Below are 23,741 nucleotides of genomic sequence, written 5' to 3' on the forward strand. Positions count from 1 at the left end.
ACAGGTCTGGGTGTCAAGCCTCAGGCACGGATGGCAGCTTAACCTGGGTCATTAGAAATGTGCCAGTAATTTGCTCCAAGTTCTGCAAAGTCCAGGAGTGATCACCATGGGGTCACCCAAGTCACCCTGCTGCGCCCTGTTGCAGATGAGAAAGACCACCCAGGAGGGGCTCCACGATCCCGAGTGGGCTTTGAGCGCAGGCCCCCCTCAGCGGGCAGGGGGAGTTATCGCTCAGGGCTAGTGGCTCCTGTTCAGGGATAAGGGGCACCACAGTCCCTACCCGGAGGGCTGTCGGCTCATGCTAACCCATCCCACTATGGCTATTAAATGCCTATATGTGAGGGTGGTGCTGGGGGCAGGGACGGGGAGTTAGTGTCTAATGGGGACAGAGCTTCAGTTTGGGACGATGGAACATTCTCGAGATGGATGGTGGCAATGGTTACACAACAATACGAATATACTTAAATGCCACTGAACCATAACCCCTAATGATGGTTAAAAGGGTAAATTTTATGCTACATGCATTTTGCCACAATAAAACAACCATCTGAATTTCCAAATTCTCTTGAAAAACTGGAAGATCTGGCCACATTGTGTCCACTGGCCTGCACGTCACAGTCTGTCCTCTTAGGCCAAGCGTGTGCCCCAGTCCCCATCCCTCCCTATCGTCCTCCTGTCACACAGGCCTAATGGATTCCTGCTGATCTGAAAGTGGCCTTCTACTCGGTGTCCACACCGCTCTGAAAAGTGGGGTGGGCGAACGGTCACAGGTGGGAAGGATGACGTATTGCTCACGGCTGGTCCACTGCACTGACTCATGTGACTGCTCAGGCTAAGTCAGCGGAATGCCCAGGCGTGGCTCGGAATACGGAATCCTTGGCCCACCCATACCCCATCCACACCTGCTGAAGCAGACGCTCTGGGGAGGCCTGGCCATCTGGATGCTGCCAAGCCAGGCACTTGCGTGACATGAATACAAGCTACAGCGGCCTCCTCCCCTCCCTGTGGCCAGCCCTGAGGGGACAGAAGCAGGGGTAAGCAGCACCCAGGAAAGACACCCCCACACACACATTACTCACGTCATGCCAATATTTCCCGAGGACAGTTGGGAACACAGCCAGGGGGGCTTCCATTCCTGCAAACCCCACCTTGCTGAAGCCCGAGCCATAGTCACAGACGATGGGCACTTTGTCCATCCTGCTGTGTGTGACCGAGACCAAGCTGTGGAGAGAACACATGGTTACTCATGTAAATGGGCAAGCCACCAATCCCAGGGGCAAGCATTTTGCTGGGCACCCAGCTCAGGGCTCCCAGGGCTGGTGGGCCCCGGGCAATGTGGCTTCTCCACACTCCAAATGGGGCCCTGCAGGGGGAGCCACAGTCTGGACCCCGTGGACAGGCTGCTGGCATGGGGTGCTGTCCGACTGCCATTTGCTTTTGCCTCCACCTGTTTCTGCCGAGCTCTGTGTCTGGCATCATGGGTGGGCATCTGAGTCGGAGGCAGCCCCCTTCCATTCATTGAGGGAGAGGCTTTGGGCAGGAAAGCCAGGCCCCTGGAGGTCTGAACACTTATGGGCACACCCAGTCCCCCACTTTCCAGTGCCAAGCCTGCCTGGGAGGCCCAGCTGTCCTCCCACCCCAGTGAAACTAAGCTCTCCCTCTGCTTCAATTCTAGAGAACTTTTCCCATATTTTTGCAAGTTTGGAAAACATAAGAAAATATAAAGAAGGACATTATAACTACCTACAGCCCCACGCCAAACTGTCCCTATGATATTCTGGTGTCCCCACTTTATAGATTGCTATTTTAATGCACTTTATAGATTTTTAAAAAATCAATCACCCTCATAATGAATGAGTCCATTTTCTCCTTTGAATATTGTGTTTTAATTAAATCGTTACTGTGACAAGTGTTTTCTTCATTTTAAATGCAACTTTTAGTTCAACTTCAGTTCTTTAGTACATGTTCACGGTAGAAAATAGAGACAACTGTGAGGAAAAGCAAGACTCTTTCCAAATCCTACTAATCGTAGATAACCTTTGTTACTATCTGGGTGTTTACCCTTCCAGCTGTCACAGACAACAGAGGTGTCCTTATTTACATAGCAGCTCTGAGAACAGCTGTGTTCAGCACAATTCTAAGAGGGGCCGAGGTGTTGCCTTGCTGAGTTTATTGTACATACATATTATACATCACATATAATATATACAGCACATATAATTTTGTATTAGACTTCAGTTGAACCTTACATATATTCTTATGTTATTAAGTATTACGTGGAAGCATTTTTTTGTTGTTGTTTGTAAGAGACAAAGTCTTGCTCTGTCACCCTAGCTGGAGTGCAGTGATCCTAGCTCACTGTAGGCTCAAACCCTGGGCTCAAATTTTCCTCCAGCCTCAGCTTCCTGAGTCATGGGCATACGCTACCACGCTTGGCTAATTTTAAAAAGCACCTGTAGCTCCGCGGCTAGGGCACCAGCCACCTACACCAAAGCTAGTGAGTTTGAATCCAGCCCAGGCCTGCCAAACAACAATGACAACTACAACTCCCCCCCAGAATAGCCGGGCATTGTGGCGGGTGCCTGGAGTCCCAGCTACTAGGGAGGCTGAGGCAAGAGAGTCACTGAAGCCCAAGAGTTAGAGGTTGCTGTGGCGCCTTGGCACTCTACCCAGGGTGACAGCTTGAGACTGTCTCAAAAATAAATAAATAAATAAATAAAATTGATGGTAGTGATGGGGTCTTGCTATGTGGCCCAGGCTCATCTCAAACTCGTGACGTCAAGTTATCTCCTGCCTCGCCCTCTGAGTGCTGAGATTACAGGCCTGGAAGCATTTCATACTATTGCTTATTGATCTACTTTGTGAAACACTCAGGGCTGATCTTTTGGGTTAGGCAACACTGTGGTGAGAACCCTCCTTCATCATTCTTTCTCCAGCATTTTGGATTAGCTCCTTTTCGTGCCCCTCCTTAGAATGACTATTTGGAAGAGAAAGAATTTTTAAAGGCTCCTTAAGCATTTTGCCAAACTGCTGTCAAGAAATGTCAGTCAATTTACCCCGGCCATGTCAAGGCCGATCGTTCCCATTGTTCCCACCTCACCATCTTCAAACACCACCGCCTAGGGGAGGTAGGGCTCCAACATAAGAACTTTGGAGGGGCAGGATGCGAACATTCAGTCCAAAACAAATGCACATAAAATTCACCCTTTAAAAACGTATAATTCACAGGTTTTAATATATTCACAAAGCTGTGCAACCATCGCCACTCTCTCATCCCAGAACATGTCATCACCCCAAAGAAATCCCACAGCCAACTGCAGTCAATGCTCTCTCCCTCCAACCAGCCAAGGCAACCACTAACACCTTCCTGTCTCTATGGATTTGCCTCTTCCAAGCATCTCAGATAAACAGGGTCACACAGTGAGTGACCTTTTGTGTCTGGCCTCTTCCGCTCAGCATCACGCCTTCCAGGGTCACCCGAGTCATGGCAGGTATTGGTGCGTCCTTCCTTTTCATGGTTGAATAACTTTCCACTGAATGGAGGGATCCCTGTTCCATTATCTATGAACGTTTAAGCTCTTTCCACTTTTTGGCTAATGTAAATAGTGCCACTATGAACATTGAGTACAGGTTTTGTGTGGACATGTGATTTCATTTCTCTTAGGTATAGACCAAGGAGAGGAATTGTTGGGTCATACAGGAACTCTTTGTTGGGTCATACGTTTAATGTTTCTGAGGAGCTGTCAAACTATCTTTCAAGCCAGCCGCATCATTTTACCTTCCCACCAGCAACAGATGAGGCCTCCAATTTCTCTACCTTCTCACAAGCACCTGTTATTATCTGACATTTTTCTTTTTCTTTTCTTTTTTTGAGAGAGAGTCCCACTTTGTCACCCTGGGTAGAGTGCCGTGGCATCGTAGCTTACAGCAATCTCAAACTCTTGGGCTCTGGCAATCCTTTTGCCTCAGCCTCCCAAGTAGCTAGCTGGGTCTACGGGCACCCACCACAACACCCAGCTATTTTTTTAGAGATGGGGTCTCACCCTTGCTCAGGCTGGTCTTGAACTCCTAAGCTTAAGTGATCCACCCACCTTGGCCTTCCAGAGTGCAAGAATTACCTAACATGGTAGATAATTCTCTGGCTGCTAACGGCTTTCTTGCAGACATCCTAGTGGGCGTGGAGTGATATCTCTTTGTGGATTGAATTGGTATTTCCCTGATGGCTAAATACATTGAGCATCTTTCCATGTGCTTATCTGAATACCTTCCATTTGTGTAGCCTTTTGGGATAAATGTCTCCTCAATTGGGTTGTCTTTTTATTTTTGAGATATAGAGTTCTTTGGGTATTCTGGATTCTAGACCCTGTCAAACGTGTGATGTACCACCATCTTTTCTTCTTACGTTCACAGTTTCTGTGAAGGGCAATTCTTAAGGGTGACTTTGTCATCTTGCCCAAAGCAGTCATGCCCATCGCCTATAAAGTCCCCAGAATCACATCGATTTCCCCCAACATGCGTGCTTGTCATCTTCTATTACACATGGTGTGTGAAGCCTCTGGATACATCACAACAACCAGTTTAAAAGATTCCAGACCAAGGCCTCACCAGGCTTTAATCATGCCACATCTGTCTCATCCCACCCGAGGTCCCAGTAAAATGGTGGACTCACCTCCAAGTTCAGGGAGTGGGCCATGGTGGCCTCCCACTTCACACGTCCGCCCTTAGCCTCCATGCCTCTGAGCTGGTCTCATTCTCCTCTCAGGCCTTTCTCACCAGCACAGTCCGCAGAGGCCAATGACATCACCATCCTTCCTATCCATGTGGTCAGAGCCAGGCAGGCCTGGAGCAGGGACTGAATCTTCTTCTCTAGCTGACTTGTGATCGCTGCCTGGCGAATTATGTCTCAGATAATGAAATTTCTCAAGAAGTGAAATCACTGAGATGATTGGAGATTAATCTACATCTCTGTGGCATGACTATTACTGAGTTCAGATGACCAAGTAACCTATGACCTTCATAGGAGGTACAGAGTCAAACTGTAGAAAGCTGCAGATTTGATTAATAGGCTGAGACATAGTACAGACTAGTCAGAAAGTCTGTAGAAGACTAGTCTTCCAGTCAGGCAGAGCCGGGTTAGAATCCTGGGCAGGTAACTCCACATTGGTAAGTGAGAGTTATGTCCTCTAAGCCTGTAAGCGTGAGTAATGATGCATATCTCACAGAGGGCAGGATTAAGTAAGAACCAGGCATAGTACATGTTTGATAAACAATTACTCTTATTATTTAATAAATTATGAATTAGAAGTTTTAAAAATGTCAACAAGCTATTGCACATTAAATTTCTTTTTTTTTTTTTTTTTTTATTGTTGGGGATTCATTGAGGGTACAATAAGCCAGGTTACACTGATTGCAATTGTTAGGTAAAGTCCCTCTTGCAATCATGTCTTGCCCCCATAAAGTGTGACACACACCAAGGCCCCACCCACCTCCCTCTGTCCCTCTTTCTGTTTCCCCCCCATAACCATAATTGTCATTAATTGTCCTCGTATCAAAATTGAGTACATAGGATTCATGCTTCTCCATTCTTGTGATGCTTTACTAAGAATAATGTCTTCCACGTCCATCCAGGTTAATACAAAGGATGTAAAGTCTCCATTTTTTTTAATGGCTGAATAGTATTCCACGGTATACATATACCACAGCTTGTTAATCCATTCCTGGGTTGGTGGGCATTTAGGCTGTTTCCACATTTTGGCGATTGTAAATTGAGCTGCAATAAACAGTCTAGTACAAGTGTCCTTATGATAAAAGGATTCCTTTCCTTCTGGGTAGATGCCCAGTAATGGGATTGCAGGATCAAATGGGAGGTCTAGCTTGAGTGCTTTGAGGTTTCTCCATACTTCCTTCCAGAAAGGTTGTACTAGTTTGCAGTCCCACCAGCAGTGTAAAAGTGTTCCCTTCTCTCCACATCCACGCCAGCATCTGCAGTTTTGAGATTTTGTGATGTGGGCCATTCTCACTGGGGTTAGATGATATCTCAGGGTTGTTTTGATTTGCATTTCTCTAATATATAGAGATGATGAACATTTTTTCATGTGTTTGTTAGCCATTCGTCTGTCGTCTTTAGAGAAAGTTCTATTCATGTCTCTTGCCCATTGATATAAGGGATTGTTGGCTTTTTTCATGTGGATTAATTTGAGTTCTCTATAGATCCTAGTTATCAAGCTTTTGTCTTATTGAAAATATGCAAATATCCTTTCCCATTGTGTAGGTTGTCTCTTTGCTTTGGTTATTGTCTCCTTAGCTGTACAGAAGCTTTTCAGTTTAATGAAGTCCCATTTGTTTATTTTTGTTGTTGTTGCAATTGCCATGGCAGTCTTCTTCATGAAGTCTTTCCCCAGGCCAATATCTTCCAGTGTTTCTCCTATGCTTTCTTGGAGGATTTTTATTGTTTCATGCCTTAAGTTTAAGTCCTTTATCCATCTTGAATCAATTTTTGTGAGTGGGGAAAGGTGTGGGTCCAGTTTCAGTCTTTTACATGTGGATATCCAGTTCTCCCAACACCATTTATTGAATAGGGAGTCTTTCCCCCAAGGTATGTTCTTGTTTGGTTTATCAAAGATTAGGTGGTTGTAAAATGTTACTTTCATTTCTTGGTTTTCAATTCGATTCCAAGTGTCTATGTCTCTGTTTTTGTGCCAGTACCATGCTGTCTTGAGCACTATGGCTTTGTAGTACAGACTAAAATCTGGTATGCTGATGCCCCCAGCTTTCTTTTTGTTACAGAGAACTGCCTTAGCTATACAGGGTTTTTTCCGGTTCCATACAAAATGCAGAATCATTTTTTCCAAATCTTGAAAGTATGATGTTGGTATTTTGATAGGAATGGCATTGAATAGGTAGATTGCTTTGGGAAGTATAGACATTTTAACAATGTTGATTCTTCCCGTCCATGAGCATGGTATGTTCTTCCATTTGTTAATATCCTCTGCTATTTCCTTTCTGAGGATTTCATAGTTTTCTTTATAGAGGTCCTTCACCTCCTTTGTTAGGCATATTCCTAGGTATTTCATTTTCTTTGAAACTATGGTGAAGGGAGTTGTGTCCTTAATTAGCTTCTCATCTTGACTGTTATTTGTGTATACAAAGGCTACTGACTTGTGGACATTGATTTTATATCCTGAAACATTACTGTATTTTTTGATGACTTCTAGGAGTCTTGTGGTTGAGTCTTTGGGGTTCTCTAAGTATAAGATCATGTCGTTAGCAAAGAGGGGGAGTTTGACCTCCTCTGCTCCCATTTGGATTCCCTTTATTTCCTTGTCTTGCCTAATTGTATTGGCTAGAACTTCCAGCACTACGTTGAATAGTAAAGGTGACAGAGGACATTCTTGTCTGGTTCCAGTTCTAAGAGGAAAAGCTTTCAGTTTTACTCTATTCAGTAAAATATTGGCTGTGGGTTTGTCATAGATAGCTTCAATCAGTTTTAGAAATGTGCCACCTATGCCTATACTCTTCAGTGTTCTAATTAGAAAAGGATGCTGGATTTTATCAAATGCTTTTTCTGCATCTATTGAGAGGATCATGTGATCTTTATTTTTGCCTCTGTTAATATGGTGGATAACGTTTATAGACTTGCGTATGTTAAACCAGCCTTGCATCCCTGGGATGAAGCCTACTTGATCATGATGAATGACTTTTTTGATGATAAGCTGTAATCTATTGGCTAGGATTTTGTTGAGAATTTTTGCGTCTATGTTCATGAGTGAGATTGGTCTGAAATTCTCCTTTTTGTTTGGGTCTTTTCCTGGTTTTGGTATCAGGGTGATGTTTGCTTCATAGAATGTGTTGGGGAAGATTCCTTCTTCCTCAATTTTTTGGAATAATTTCTGCAGTACAGGAATAAGCTCTTCCTCGAAGGTTTGATAGAATTCTGGAGTGAAGCCATCTGGACCAGGGCATTTTTTGGTTGGAAGCTTTTATATTGTTTCTTTGATCTCAGTGCTTGAAATTGGTCTGTTCAGGAGCTCTATTTCTTCCTGGCTGAGTCTAGGGAGAGGGTGTGATTCCAAATATTGATCCATTTCTTTCATTTTGTCAAATTTCTGGGCATAGAGTTTCTGGTAGTATTCAGAGATGATCTCTTGTATCTCTGTGGGATCAGTTGTTATTTCCCCTTTATCATTTCTGATTGAGGTTACTAGAGATTTTACTTTTCTATTCCTCGTTAGTCTGGCCAATGGTTTATCTATTTTATTTATTTTTTCAAAAAACCAACTCCTTGTTTCATTAATTTTCTGAATGATTCTTTTGTTTTCAATTTCATTGATCTCTGATTTGATTTTGGATATTTCTTTTCTTCTACTGAGTTTAGGCTTAGATTATTCTTCTTTTTCCAATTCCATAAGATCTCTCGTGAGATTGTTGATGTGCTCTCTTTCTGTTTTTCGAATGTAGGCATCTAAAGCGATGAATTTTCCTCTCAAAACTGCTTTTGCAGTATCCCACAGGTTTTGGTAGCTTGTGTCTTCATTGTTGTTATGCTCAAGGAAGTTAATGATTTCCTGTTTTATTTCTTCCTGCACCCATCTGTTATTCAACAGAAGATTGTTTAATTTCCATGCCGTTGGGTGGGGTCGAGCATTTTTGTTAGAGTTGAGTTCCACCTTTAGTGCCTTATGGTCTGAGAAGATACAAGGTAAAATTTCAATTCTTTTGATTCTGTTGATATTTGTTTTGTGTCCCAGGATATGATCAATTTTGGAGAATGTTCCATACGGTGATGAGAAGAATGTATATTCTTTATCTTTGGGATGGAGTGTTCTATATGCGTCTATCAAGCACAGTTGTTCTAGGGTCTCATTTAAGTCTCTTATATCCTTGTTTAATTTCTGTTTAGAGGATCTGTCCAGCTCTGTAAGAGGAGTGTTAAGGTCCCCTGTTATTATGGTATTATCAGATATCATATTGCTCAGATTGAGTAAGGTCTGTTTCAAGAATCTGGGAGCATTTAAATTGGGTGCATAGATATTTAGAATTGAAATGTCTTCTTGTTGTATTTTTCCCTTGACCAATATAAAGTGACCATCTTTGTCTTTTTTGACTTTAGTTGTTTTAAATCCACACGTATCTGAAAATAAGATTGCAACTCCTCTTTTCTTCTGAATTCCATTTGCCTGAAAAATTGTCTTCCAACCCTTGACTCGGAGCTTGAATTTGTCTTTTGAAGCCAGGTGTGTTTCTTGCAGACAGCAAATGGATGGCTTGTGTTTTTTAATCCAGTCAACCAATCTGTCTCTTCAGTGGGGAATTCAAGCCATTAACATTTATTGAGATAATTGATAAGTGTGGTAGTATTCTATTCGTCTTATTTTGTGAGAGTCCATTGCTTAGTTTTATCTTTTGCATCAGTGTGGAGGTTAGGTTCTGTCCTTTAATTTCTGAGTTCTTACTTTGCTGCTGATCCATTGTGGTGGTCAGTGTGCAGAACAGTTTGAAGTATTTCCTGTAGAGCTGGTCTTGTTGTGGCGAATTTCCTCAATGTTTGTATATCCGTAAATGATTTGATTTCTCCGTCAATTTTGAAGCTTAGCTTAGCAGGGTACAGAATTCTGGGCTGGAAATTGTTCTGTTTAAGTAGATTAAAGGTAGTTGACCATTGTCTTCTTGCTTGGAAAGTTTCATTAGAGAAGTCTGCGGTCACTCTGATGGATTTGCCCCTATAGGTCAACTGGCTCTTAGTCCTGGCAGCTTGCAGAATCTTTTCTTTTGTCTTGACTTTGGACAGGTTCATCACAATGTGTCTTGAAGAAGCTCGGTTAGAGTTGAGGCGACCTGGGGTCCGATAGCCCTCTGAAAGCAGTGTGTCAGAATCTTTGGTGATATTTGGGAAATTTTTTTTTATAATATTCTCTAGTATGGCTTCCATTCCTCTGGGGCATTCTTCTTCCCCTTCTGGAATTCCTATAACTTGTATGTTGGAACGCTTCATAAAGTCCCATAATTCTGACAGTGAACGTTCTGCTTTCTCTCTCTTCTTTTCTGCCTCTTTTACTATCTGAGTTACCTCAAAAACTTTGTCTTCTACCTCTGAAATTCTTTCTTCTGCATGGTCTAACCTGTTGCTGATACTTTCCATTGCATCTTTAAGTTCCCTGATTGACTGTTTCATTTCCTTCAGCTCTGCTATATCCTTTTTATATTCTTCATATCGTTCATCTCTGATTTGATTCTGTTTTTGGATTTCCTTTTGGTTATTTTCCACTTTATTAGCAGTTTCCTTCATTGTTTCCATCATTTCTTTCATTGTTTTCAACATGCGTATTCTAAATTCCCTTTCTGTCATTCCTAACATTTCTGTATAGGTGGAATCCTCTGCAGTAGCTACCTCATGGTCCCTTGGCGGGGTTGTTCTGGACTGGTTCTTCATGTTGCCTGGAGTTTTCTGCTGATTCTTCCTCATGGGTGATTTCTTTTATCTGTTTCCTTGCCCTGATTTTCCTTTCACTTCCTCTTGCTCTTTAAGTTCTTGTGCCTGTGGATGAGCAGAAGCTTTCTCAGGGAAGTGCTTGTCGCTGGAATCACTGCTGAAGTGGCTCTGCACGTTAAATTTCTAAACAATAATCCCCACTAGCTAGTTTCCCAGGGGGAAGTTTAATGCCGTGACACAGGAAATGGTTGGAGCTGTTCAGGACTCACTCTCAGCCTGGACTAGGTGACAGAGAGGAAGTGACTCTTGCTGCCAAAGGAGATGTGGCATGCCCTGACTTGGGGCCCACAAGGAGACTGCAGCCACTGAAGTAGATGAGCCTGATGCACAAGTGACAGGGCAACTCGGCTCAGGCAGGCTTTGCATTGACAGGTGAAGCCGGCAGACCTGAGGGGTGAGGGCACGGACACCAATTGGTGTGGATTTGATCCAGAAAGTCAATTCTTTGAACAATTACATTGCTCATAACATCAGGGTTCTGCATCAAGAAATGAATATCCTGGGTCATATCCAATCAACGCAGAGCAAAGTGAGGTAGGACACAATTGCCTGGGGCCCAAAGAAGAATCTCACCAGACCAGAATAATTTCCCAGGAGCAGAGATGAAAACTTGGCTGCCTTTGGAGTGAATCTGGCCTGTAGCCTTATTTCATTTGGCTTGGACAAATCTGATTTTTGTGCTCAGCATTCAAATAGAAGATTTGTCATTAGAAATCAATCAACCTGTGGCCACTCCCTCCTTTTCTCTTTCTCTTTCTTTCTAAAACTAAATAAAGTTTTTACTAGTGTTTTATCAGGAAGGAAGGAAGGAAACAACCAATCCCGGGTTCACACTTAGGAGCCTCAGCAAAGGACTTTGTTGTCCCGTGGCAGCCATGGCTGGGGCTGTGTCAGGGCTAGTAGCTAAACTGTGGGTTCCCCAATCAGCTGCCCGCTATTTTGCTCATCTATGTTGCTTGCATGGCCCCTGCAGGCATCTGAGATCCTGGGTTCTTAAGATCTATCACCAGTTCCTTAATCATGACAAAGTGGGACCGTGTGGCCAAGCCTACAGTGGGTCGTTTATGAGGTTGGCGAGTGAATGGAACGTGGCCCTCAGTTGTCACCTCCTTCCCCATTCTGTTCTCTTCTTGACCTGCTAAGCTGAACCGTCCTCCCTTCACCCTGGTGTTAATATACAGAGATCTCTACTGAGGGCTCAACGCTGATTATTGAGTCAAGAGCAGAGTTGTTGACCCTGGGTAAGCTGTAGACACCACAGCACACCACACCCTGCCCTGACCTGATGGGACTCCGTGTCTTCAATACGCTACATGGGATGAGGACCCTGCATGTGACAATGTGTGAGTCTGATCAACAAGGCAGCCCTGGATCATTTAACTTATGTGTTGTCTCTCAATGAAACTGCCCTTTATAAAATTAATAAAGGGCCACAAGGCAGGAACTGTGGCAGGCCCTCAACTCTGCAAACATGCAGGCCTAGTTAAAATACATATAACCAGCCATGCTCCTCTGCTTGCTTTCCTATAATTGCTTATTAGTCTCAGCTTTCTTCATTGCTCCCATAGATAATATCACCCTTGTGAAACCTAAGGCTTTATTTGTGATCCCTTCCAGCCCTGCATTCTGGTGGATCAGCTGACCCACCAGGCCATGGAACTAACTCAACTAGGCTTCCCCCTGACTTGAGCCAGGAACTGACTCGGCACAAGAGAATAATTTCTGCTTCCTGACCCTCTGAGTTTGACCCCAGCCAGTCAGCAGACCGAATTGCCTAGCCCTTGCCTGCCAAACTATCTTTAAAAACTTTCTCCCAGTCTAGGCGCAGTGGCTTAAGCCTGTAATCCTAACACTCTGAGAGGCTGAGGTGGGTGCACTGCCTGAGCTCCTGAGTTTGAGCAAGAGAGAGATGCTGTCTCTACTAAAAATAGAAAAACTAGCCAGATATTGTGCGGGCACCTGTGGTCCCAGCTACTCGGGAGGCTGAGTCAAGAGGATCATTGGAACCCAGGAGTTTGAGGTTGCTGTGAGCTATAACGCCACAGGACTCGACCCAGGACAGAGTGAGAGTCTGTGTCAAAAAGACCCAAAAAAACAAAAAACTCTTTTGACAATTCCTCCCATCTCCTTGCATGGTGCCTGTGATACTAAACTCTTTCTCCATGGTAGCCCCTGGTTTCCTCCTAAGCAGTGGGCAATGACCCTGCGTAGTGAGTCCATAACAACAGGAGCATTGCTGTACCAGGTCCAAGATTCAGTTGTGAGCACCCCGCCAACAGCAGGTTTTGCCGTAAAGGCACCTCAGAAGTGGGTGCTGGGGAGTTCCCTAACTGAACCTGATAAGGGAAAGTCAGGCCCAGCGCATTGAGTGGCCCCAGGCCAAGGCCTTAGGAGTCCACCTGCAGCGTCCAAACAGAACCAGCACAACATAGCTCAAAAGGTACCACCCCCTCCTCCTTGAGGCCACCTTTGCATCTGTGCCCCCTGCCCTCTGCCCCTACATTTGGACATCCCGACCCTCGAAATTCTCTACTTGTGGCCCCTTCCCAGTGTGAGTCCTGCCATTGGAGTCAATGGTGCTTGTCTTTTGGCACCACTCACACTGGGGTCTATAGTCACGCGTCACTGGCAGAACAGTGCCACACTCCTGCACCCACCCTGGGACATCGCTGGCCCTGCTGGGGGCACAGAGCTCCAACTGTCTTATACAAACATCACAGGATAACATGCAGATGGAGGGAGCGAGCCTGAAACACCTTGCCTAAACCCGTCAGGTGGGCCCATCACTGTGTGGGTGGACTCAGGCAGCACCGTTTCTCCCCCTGGGCACAGGTGACGTTCCGGGGTGGCCAATTCCTGGCCGTGGGGACTACCCCTGGCACTGCAGGGTACTTTGCAGCCACCTGGCTTCTACCTTCTAGATGCCAGTGCCACATTCCCAGTGGTGACAACTAAAAATGTCTCTGAACACTGCCAAACACCGCCGGGGTAGGGAGTGTGCAGCATAGTTCTGGGAACCGCTGGTGTAGAGGGAGGGGCCTTCATGACACCAACCTGTCAAAGCCAGAGGGAGGACAGTTCCAAGGATTGAAACAGAACCAGATTATCAGAGTCGCTGAATAATTTCCTTACCAGGGCAACCGTCACAATGGATGTGACACTATCATTGTTTCGCTCCATTTTTATTCAAAATTATTTCTTCCAAACAAGTCCATCTCGAGAAGACAGAAGTCAGAAAGACCAACGTGTCTGGGTCCCCCACTGACTTCACCACCCAAGGCTGTGAGAGGAGACGCTCCTCCCCCCTGTGACTCTGGGGTGTCTGATGGGTCCTGTGCCTGCTTGAGTCACATGCTGCAGAGAAGGACTTGTTCTTCTGAGAAACAGGCAGGACTGATATCATGGGGCTCCTGTGTGTGTTTCTTCAGCAAATTATACCAAGATATATGTGGCAGAGTCCAGAAGAGAGACCATGCAAGGCTGTAAAGAAACAGGACATGCACTGAGTACCCCTTATACTTCCTAGGAAGAGTCCTTCCTTTGTGAAGAAGTTGCGCTGGCTGCCGATGTTTCTGATGGAGAACAGGGAGAAACACGCTGGCCCAACTGTTTTAAAGGGGCTGGAACTGGGTGTTCCCAAAGTACCACAGCAGGCTCTGAGCAAGACCCTGGTTCTGCTCTTCAGGAAGTTCCAGATCACAGGACAAAGACAATTGTAAAAATATATACGAGATCCCTTTCAATCAACGTGACAAAGACTGTGAAAAGGAGGCCACATTGTCCAGATAGGGAAGCAGATGGGCAAGAGCCAGGAGCCGGGTGGGCAGAGCTGTGTGGAAGGTGAGGACAGGTGTGTGGAAGGACACCTGGCTGTCTTGAGTGTCCTCAGTTCTTCACACCTCAGTGCTGTCACATCGATGGGGCTTCACTGGGACATTAATACCAGGAGCCACGTGGAGAGGCCTTGCTTTTGCCAGACGCTGTTCTGACCCAGTAAGGCCTCCCAGCAACTCTTTGAGGTAAGGAGTTGTCAGCCTCACTTTTTTCAGCGAAGAAGCAGGCACAGGGGGAATGGAGTAGAAGTCCAGGTGGTGAGACCTGGAGCTAAAACTCAGTGCCAAGCAGCCTGATTCCCCACCCCACCTTCCCGTCTGAGTGGTAAATTGCAAACAGCCAGAAACTCCTTGCAGCTTTTCCTATTACAAAGTGGAGCCTGTTTTCCCACTCCTAAATCTGGGTCACAGCTGGCCTTGTGAGCCCTTTGACCAATAAAATGTGATGAAAGTGACTCTATGTGAGCTCCGAGTGTAATCCTAAGAGGAGCTGCAGCTCTTGCTCACGAAGAGGACACCCTAAGACCACCACGCTATGAGCCTGAGCTGGCCTCTCGGAGAAGAGGCCACAGGGAAGAAGACTGAGGTGCCCGGCCAATAGCCGGCCACCTGCTAGACATGTGAGGGATCACGCACCTCCAGGGGACCTGCCAGGTGGCCCTAGATGCACGAGGAAGCCCAGAGAGATCAGCCAAACCAGCTCAGACCAGAAGAAACCCTCAGCTGACCAGCACACCAAGAATTATACTAAAATGGCTATTGTTATAAGCCATAAAGCCTTGGGAGAGTTGTTATGTAGCAGAAGCTGACTGATATACGCCACTGCACAGCCTCTGTGCTCTAAACAAATGGTCCTTCCCAGACCTCCAGGACCTGCTTCTGGCTGGCTCAAAGTCATCTGCTCACCAATACAGAGATGCTGGGAGCCTACTGAAGGCCACACTGCCGTGGTCTACACCAGAGGTTGGCAAACTAAGACTAAAAGCTAAATCTGGCCCACTGACCTTGTAAATAAAGTTTTGTGGGGTTTCTTTTTTTTTTTTTTTGAGACAGAGTCTATGTCACCCTCAGTAGAGTGCCACAGCGTCACAGCTCACAGCAACCTCCAACTCTTGGGCTTAAGCAATTCTCTTGCCTCAGCCTCCCAAGTAGCTGGGACTACAGGCGCTCACCACAATGCCTGGCTATTTTTTGTTGCAGTTGTCATTGTTGTTTAGCAGGCCCAGGTCAGGTTTGAACTCGCCTGCCTAGGTGTATGTGGCCAGCGCCCTAACCACTGAGATCCGGGCTCTGAGCCATAAATAAAGTTTTATTGGGACACAGCCACACACTCATTCATGTACGAACTGTCTATGGCTGCTCTTGCCCCACCATGGCCTGGCTCAGGAGTTGAGAATGTGCAGCCTGTAATAAATATTTGCTATGTCACTCCTTACGGAAAAGGTTTGGCAAACCCTCATCTATAATTAATACTCTTAACATTGTGCCAGTAGTTCTCAAAGTATGGTTCCCAAACCAGCAATTAGCTTCACTTCTTGAAAATGCAGTCCTGGGTCTTCATGCCAGATCTACTGAACTGGAAAAGCCAGGCATGGGCTCCAGCAACCTCAGTTTGAGAAGCCCTCAGGGCTTTCCCATGCTCACAGCTTTAAGGCAAGACAATAAGAAAAGATCATCTTCCCTTACAGAAACCTGGTGTGATTGTTAATTCACTGACCTGAAAAGCATCTGCTTTTCTCTCCCTCTCAGCCTTTGGGGGAGTAATTGCCTTTGCGTCTTATTTTCCTCATTTAACCTGCCCTTGGAAAGACCGGTGACTAGTGATCGCTCAGGGCAATCCTTGCAGCTTCCACAAGCCCTGATCAGCCAGGAGGCACCAGACAGATGACATCCGGCCTCTTTCCTGGCCCCGACAAAATAAAGTCAACATTTACAAAAGGCACACAAGAGAACATTTGGAGTGGAGTGCTCAACCTAAAATCAGTCTTAAAGAACCCAAGCCCTTCTATTTGAGTGTTGAAGTCTGGGTGAAATAACCAACTCATCTCGGTTTTGCCTGTTATTTTCCCCAGTTTTAACATTGAAGGAATCATGTCCCCAAAACCCCTCAGTCCTGGTGAATTTGGGGCAGGTCCTGTGTCTGAGACTTCAAGGCCAGGCTTCCCTGAGCAGGGCTCCCTGGGGGTGTGTTGAGTGCAGAGGTGGAAGGGGGCCCTGCTCAGGGAGCCGCAGGTAGTGGCCAGGTAGGTACAAAGGCAGTCACCCCCATGGCGACTTTCCAGCCGGGCTCCCACCAGACCAAGAGTCCCAGGCAGTGCAGCAGTACACGGGCACCCGAAAGCATCCAGTGGTTCCGGGAGGGGCCTCTGCCTTGGCCATGGATCCTCTGTCCTCACAGCTGTTGGCTACCAAGCCTCTGATTTGCACACACAGCGCAGCCTTCCGGGCTAGGATGAGCATCTGCAGTTCACTCTCCCTCCGGGCTTTCAGAAAAGCCCCCTGTGAACCCTGACGGCCAGAAACCGAGCCCCCAGGTCTAGGCTTCTCCGCCTTGCCAGAGTGCTGTGCCTGAACAGTCACATACGGGGAAGGGGTTGTTATGTTTTTAATTTTGTATGATTCTATTATGACGTACAACAAGGTACATGCAACACATGCATACACATTTAGAGACAACTTCTTGTTTTAATAAATAATTTAACAACCCGCCGAGATTATCCACATCTCTGGGCACCCCTCCTTGTCAGACGCATTTCCCTCCCTCCCAAAGGTCCAGCACCCTGACGTCTGAGTTCACAATGCTTTTGCTCTCTTTCAAAGTTTTACCATAGGTGGACAGATCCCTACAAAAGATACCGTTTGGTTTTTTGCCTGATTCTGAGGTTTCTATGGTGACCTGCTCATTTTGTTTATCCTCTGGAGGTCACCCAGGTTGATGCACACAGCTGTGGTCCATTTTTCACTGCTGTGTGATAGCCCCCATTCCACTGCAGGGAGATGTGTTCATTTGAGCCAAGAGATGTGTTTGAATAGCAACAGACAGCAGAAAAACTGTCCTAAGAGGACAATGGCACCCTTTATCTGGAGGGATGTGCAGGTGGGTCAATTATTTAAGTAATTTGGGCTGAAAATACAACAGCTTGCCCTCCTGGGGTGCCACACATCTTGGCCTAGTCCCAATATCACACAAGCATATTTAAAACTAAGTATTTATCACCTTAAACCAGTGTATGGTGCCCCATGATCGCATTAATGTACACAGCTATGATTTAATAAAAAAAAAGTATTTATCACGAGTAATACATGCACGTGGTCAAAACACTAAACCTTCCACAGGCACCTGTATTCCAAGGCTGCACACATCACAGCCCATCGCAGCCCAGGAATGATGCCCGCCTCTGAGACTCTGGATTTTACTTTATTTCTGCAAAGTGGTTTTGCTTCTTGTGTGCACTGAGCGTCCTCTGCTGGTTGTTCAGTAGAATACAATTCTCACTCATCTATCTTAAATTCAAGTTTCAGGAAGAAAATTGTTTCACGTACTATTCCTTCTGAAGCAAAGTTGGTGTTTTCAACCTTTAAACTTATCTCTTATATGATACATAATAATTTTACAACATAAAAATATTCATAAAACATCATAGTACAAGGGAGAGGTAGTTTTAATACATATGTACTTAATTAAAACATCCAGTTCTGGATCCTAAGAGGATATAACCTACAGCCTCTGTCCTGTAGGAGCCCTGAGTCCATCCAGTGCAAGGGTTGGCAAACTACGGCTCACTTGCCCAATCCAGCCCACCGTCTGTTTTGATAAATAAAGTTTTATTGGAACACACCCATTTGTTACACATTATCTTTGGCTGCCTTCTCACTACATAGCACAGTTTGGTAATTGCAACAGAGACTCATGGCCCACAAAGCCTAAGATATTTACCATGTGACCCTTTTCGGGAAGAGTTTACCCACTCCTGGTTGAGTGCATCTGCTGAGGCACCTTTCACAATGACTTACTGTTAGCCTGGAAAGAAGCTTCTCAGATTTGATTTTTCATTCATTCATTTGAAAAATTGTTACATACCTACTATGTATCAGATATCATTTCCACTTAGAAAAGATTCTTTATATTTTCAAAGTTGGAGAGCTCTAGTGTTTTTAGTTAAGATAGTAAGTCATACTAGTTACTGGGATTTTCTACCCCAAACAGCTTCTTAATTTTGTGTGCATATGGGGGGAGGGGGCACAGATGGCCCCTCTATGCTGGACTGAAATTTATCACAGTTCTCATCTGCACTTTCACTCCTGATAATGTTGAGGCCCAAATCTGTCTTCTAGAGAGGATATCAACAAGGAATTCCAGCTGGTAGGAGGGGAGAGGAAAAGGTGTAAAGATTTGGTAAAATCTCCTGCTGTTAGTTAGATCCGGACTCTGCTCAGTCTGGGACTTATGCCTTGACTGGGGGTGTCCTCACTTGCGGAGGTGGTACCTGGCTTATGTCATTGGTGAGAAATGCAAATACTTGTTAATTTCAAATCTATGTCCGGAAGAAAATTTCAGCATAATTTCTATTTATCAACTTCCATAAGCAGTATGATGTTGAGCCTTCTCCTTAATAAAAGTAACCTTGGTTTCATGTGGACTTACTAGTCTGTGTTTAAATGCGTTCCAGAAACCCAGGTCTGTCCTAAGTGTTGAGCCCGGGAATCCTCAACTCTGGGACTTTGGAGCCTGCATATATGGACACACAGAAAGTACTGAATTCCAGATGCTTTTAAAATTGAATGAGAGAACTAATTTGATTCAATTTCCACCTAGAAAAAAAGTCTTTTTTAATAACTAGAGGAAGAGGTGAAAAATAATGTTAAGAGAAAACATAGAACCATTAACTTTCACTCAGGAGACACTTACAGATGCCAGGAAGCCACCATCCCTCCACTTACCTCCGTGTTCCCCAGGGAGAGACGCAGCCTATGTCAGCTTGATTCTTAAGGTTTGTGTTTGTTCAGCAATTGTTGGTCTCATTCAGGGACATTTTCACTTCCTATTATTAAAAAAAAAAAAAAAAAAAAATCCCAAAGACTTTAAACAGTGAAAACACCTAAGCCAAACCACAGCCCCTGAAACAACGAGCTTCAGGGAAAGCACCCATCATGCCGCCGGCTCTCACCCTTCCTCCTGTTCACAAGGGAGCAGATTTTCCGTGCAACCGAATTATTCAGCTAGCAAAATTGTGTGGGACTTCCACATTTTAAAACACAATGACGTCTCTGAAGGAGATTAGGACTCTTTCCGCCTTCCTGTGCAAGGATGCTGGGTGTAAAGTCACCTGTCCTTGGCCGCTCAGGGCTGTCACTTTGCACAACAATCTCACTGTGCTGTAACACATCTATGACATCAGGGCCCCCCACACCCCATGCAGGGACATCAGTCTTGCCTGCAATGGCCCCAGCACATGACCTTTTAGTTTTTGTGTTTGTGCCTTTACTTTTTCTATACCTACCTTTACAGTTGTTTTGGAGTGTATGACCCTCCAGGGATGTGCCCTGCTTAGGACACAGAGGATAAGAGAGTACCCTAAGGCCTTTACTCGAATGGTGGGAAAGCCTGGGTACTGCAGAAAGAGCTTGAAATATGGGGTGCTCAGCCCTGAGCGGGGGAGGCTGCGGGAGTGTCCTGGGGGAAGGAAGAAGGGCAAAGAAGGGCCCAGGGCAGCTGGCCAGGACTAGGCAAGGACACAGCAAGCTGAGGATCACCTATGTTCCCCAGACACTCCAGCATTTTGGTCGAAACAATGGTGCCATTTGGGTGTGGCTGGGCCCAGGGACAGCTCAGGATGCAGATGCCACCCACTCCCCATCCTGGATACCTGGGGTTGCACAGACAGAAGGTAATTGGGACTTCTGGAAGCTGGGCTCCCGCAGAGGCACAGTGGCACTGTCTCTGCCAATGAAAGGTGGACATAGGGGCCAAGTGGAGTTACCTTTCACATCCTTGTGTCTCTACCTCAGGGACCCAGATCCCAAGGCCAACCCCATGAACACCAAGCCACACTCATCAGCAGGCACCTGAATGGAGAAACCCCCTCTTTCTTCCCAATGTGCTACCCTACGACACTCTGAGGCCAGGAGCATGGGGACTTGGGATTGCTGGAATTCTATCAAAGAGACAGAGAAGGCTGGCAACAAGAGTCTGCCAGGAGAAGAACCCTCAGCTTCACATTGAAATGTGAGGGTGCTGGAGCCACGCAGCGAGGACACTGGCTATGCGCTCCCACATCCTGGAGAAAATGACTTGAGTCTTGGCTCTGCTGTACCCTCCTGCAGAGTGAGACACAGGGAACACTGCGTGCCTGCCTTCACCTCCTGGATCACTCATGCTGGGGGAGGTCAGCCGCCATGTTGTGAGGTCACTCAAGCAGCCCTGTGGGGAGGGCCACACGGCAAGGACCTGAGCCAGCACCACAGCCAGCACCAATCTGTCAAACATTAGAGCAGCCACCTTGGAAGTGGGTCATTCAGCCCAAATCAAACCCTCAGGAGAGACTGCAGCCCTGACTGACATCTTGCCTACAACCTCACAAGCAGTCCCAGGCTACAGCCAGTGCCCAAGCTGCTTCTGGACTTCTGAACCACAGAAGTTGTGTGAAGATGAAAGTTTACTGTTGGTGTAAGCCATTAAATATGGGGTAACTTACAACACGGTGGTAGATGATTCAAAGCACTGCCCTTCCAGGGGTGATTTCATGGCCCTAGAGCTGGCTACACCCCAGAGTTTGAAAAGTATCTTTGGAAAGTCTCGCATTTGGCCCAACCCTATTTGACAACACAGCCTTTTCTAGTTACCTAAGCACTTTCTGAGATCTATCAGCCCGTGCACTGCAGAGTGGTGGTGAAGGGCTAGGTGGAGTTTGAGTCCAGCTCTGCAGTTCACTAACTGTAACCTTGGACAAGTTTCTCCATCTATAAGATGAGTTTCTCATCTCCATCTTATGGGGGTGATAATAGCAGTACTGACAACACAGAGTCATTGTGAGGATAAGTTAGTGCACACAGCAGTCTCCACCATGCCCCGCTCACAGTGGGAGCCTGGAGATTTAGCAGCTGCCATGCGGCAGGCAGTGTGCTCGGGGCTGGGGGTGCATCAAGGACCAGAGCAAGCAAAAGTGTACACTCACGGGGCTTATATTATTCTGTAGTAAGGTAAGTTCAAGACAGAAGAATAAAGTAGGGGATCTTGGAACATGTCAGGAAGGCCACACTGGGAAGGTGGCATTTGAGCAAAGTCTCAAAAGTGTGATGGAGGGTGCCCCAAGACATCTGGAGGAAGAGGGATCCAGGCACAGAGAATGGCCTGTGCAAAGGCCTCAAGTCTGGAGCATCCCCAAGACCCCAGATGACCAGCTAGGAGGCTAGCACAGCTTCCACTGTGTCCACGTGGAAGAAAGCAGTGGCGGAGGCCTGAAAGGCTATAGGAGGAGGGCTGGACAAAGCATTTGAAACAACCTTGGGCTTTTATTCTGAGTGACACAGCAGCCCTTGGAAAGTTCTGGGCAGTGAAATGAGAGCATCTGACCCACATTTTAACAGGGTTGTCTGGCTATTGATCTGAGAACAGGCTGCTGGAGGCAGGGAGGCCCTTGCCAGGCAGCTCTTGCAGTGCTCCTACGGGGAAAGGACAGAGGCCAGGACCAAGGTGCCGTGGTGGTGACAGGAAACAGTCAGGTCTGGGGTGTGTGTCACAGGTCCAACTGGCAGGACTGCCCTCGTTTGTAAGTGGGGTGAGGCAGAGGGGAGTTGGGGACAAGCAACTATTGCTACCAACTTGCCGTCACCTGAGAGCATTTTTGAGGAAAGGCCATATGTCAGAGGCCCATGGACACAGGATGGAGCGCAGGCCAGAGGCAGATGGGCATAGGAGTTGCCAAGTTCCTGAAGGTATCTGGAGTCATGACAGGTGAAAGGGTCTGGTTAGCACCTCTTGCAGGTGACCTGAGAGCGTCCTGCAGCTTCCCTGGGTGTCCTGCTGATCACATTGATGCTGTGTAGACCTCAAGCCCCCACCCATATGCTACAGCAACAAAAAGCTGGCCGGTGCTGGGGTCATGGGTGAATAAATAGCCTGACTTGGGCCGCTGAGTTTCTGGAAGCCAAACTCATCCCCTGTCTGGCTCCCCGGCAACACCCAGGACACACCTTGTAGACAATTCTTAACAGATTTGGAGATCAGAGTTTGGTAAAGAGAGTGGGTGGCTCTGTGAGCTGAGCAGGCACTTAGGGAGAACAACCCGCCCATCCCAATAACAGAAACACGCAGGGTGGACACTTAGATGTTAATTTTGTATGTAATGTTCTACTCAGTGAGGCCTCTGGACCAGAGAATTGGGCTGGGCCATTGGCCGGTCTTCCCTCTCCAGGCCCTGACTGTGAGTGACACCCACGTCCAGCAACGTGTCCTCCAGACGAGAGCGCTCTGAGCAGAGCAGACTGACGTGCACGCTGACCTTGCTCCTGGAATTGTCCTCCCTGCAAGGTGACAGCAGTGATGCCAAGGCCAAATGGCCTCAGGAACACAAAAGCCTGTGTGGCAACTGTCCTCCCAGCCTGCTTAGCGTGAGGAAATCTCCTTAATTAAAAACTAATATCTCTTATACACTTCTGAGAGGAATTACTGAAAAACAAGCAAGTAAAACTTATGAAAAATACCCCAAAAAAACCCACTAACCATCTCTTACCCTGCCACGCAGGTCAGCTCCTGCAGAGGGAGGAGTGGGCTTCACCTGGGCTGAGCACACACAGATGGCCTGGGAGCCCGTGGGAGGCAGCAGCAGCCACAGCCTCGCTTTTGCTGGGCACCCAAAAGAGGAACCTGCAGCCCTGCTCAGAGATACCCAGACAAGAAACAAATCAAATGGAAGAAAAATCCTCAGCCAATTGATAAGAGGCAGACCCGAGATTTGAACCTTGAGCTCTCCCACAAAATCAGTTTGGGAAACCCTTCTCCCATCAAGGTAGGACGGTAATAAAAATTATGTTCAGTTTCCAAATGAGGAAGCTGAGGTGCAGAGAGGGTAGGTCACCTTCTCCAGGCCACACAGCTATTAAACAGTGGAGGAAGAATTCAAAGGCGGGCAGGGGCCCCAGATCTTAGCTGACAACCACCACACCCCAGCCTCCGAAAAAGTAATTTGCTCCATGTCTGGGAAGAAAAGGAGGGGTCAGCTCTGCTCAGCACCATCCAGGGCCACACTGAATCACTTGTGTGGTGCGTGGACCTCGGATGCCTGGGGCCCTTTAGGCCTGCCTCCTCAAGTGGGTGGGGCAGAGACCAACATTTGGAAATCATGGCTGTAGTCCCAGGCTGGGCCGGCAGCTGGTTCTGTCAACCAGTTCCAACTTCAAGCAACACCGGCGCCCGCTGC

General features: G+C 46.6%; 1 long non-coding RNA gene across 1 annotated transcript; it reads right to left on the reverse strand.

Annotated features, from left to right (window-relative positions):
• Positions 1 to 1,095: 1,095 nt before the first annotated feature.
• LOC128565688 (uncharacterized) lies at positions 1,096 to 23,105 on the reverse strand. Its single transcript, XR_008374313.1, has 3 exons — positions 23,055 to 23,105; positions 19,264 to 19,364; positions 1,096 to 1,221 (listed from the first exon to the last, which is right to left on the reverse strand). It is a non-coding gene; the product is annotated as an uncharacterized LOC128565688 (long non-coding RNA).
• Between the last annotated feature and the right edge of the window lie 636 nt (positions 23,106 to 23,741).

The sequence above is a fragment of the Nycticebus coucang genome, chromosome 14 (genome assembly GCF_027406575.1).
Source record: "Nycticebus coucang isolate mNycCou1 chromosome 14, mNycCou1.pri, whole genome shotgun sequence".
NCBI classification, from domain to species: domain Eukaryota; kingdom Metazoa; phylum Chordata; class Mammalia; order Primates; family Lorisidae; genus Nycticebus; species Nycticebus coucang.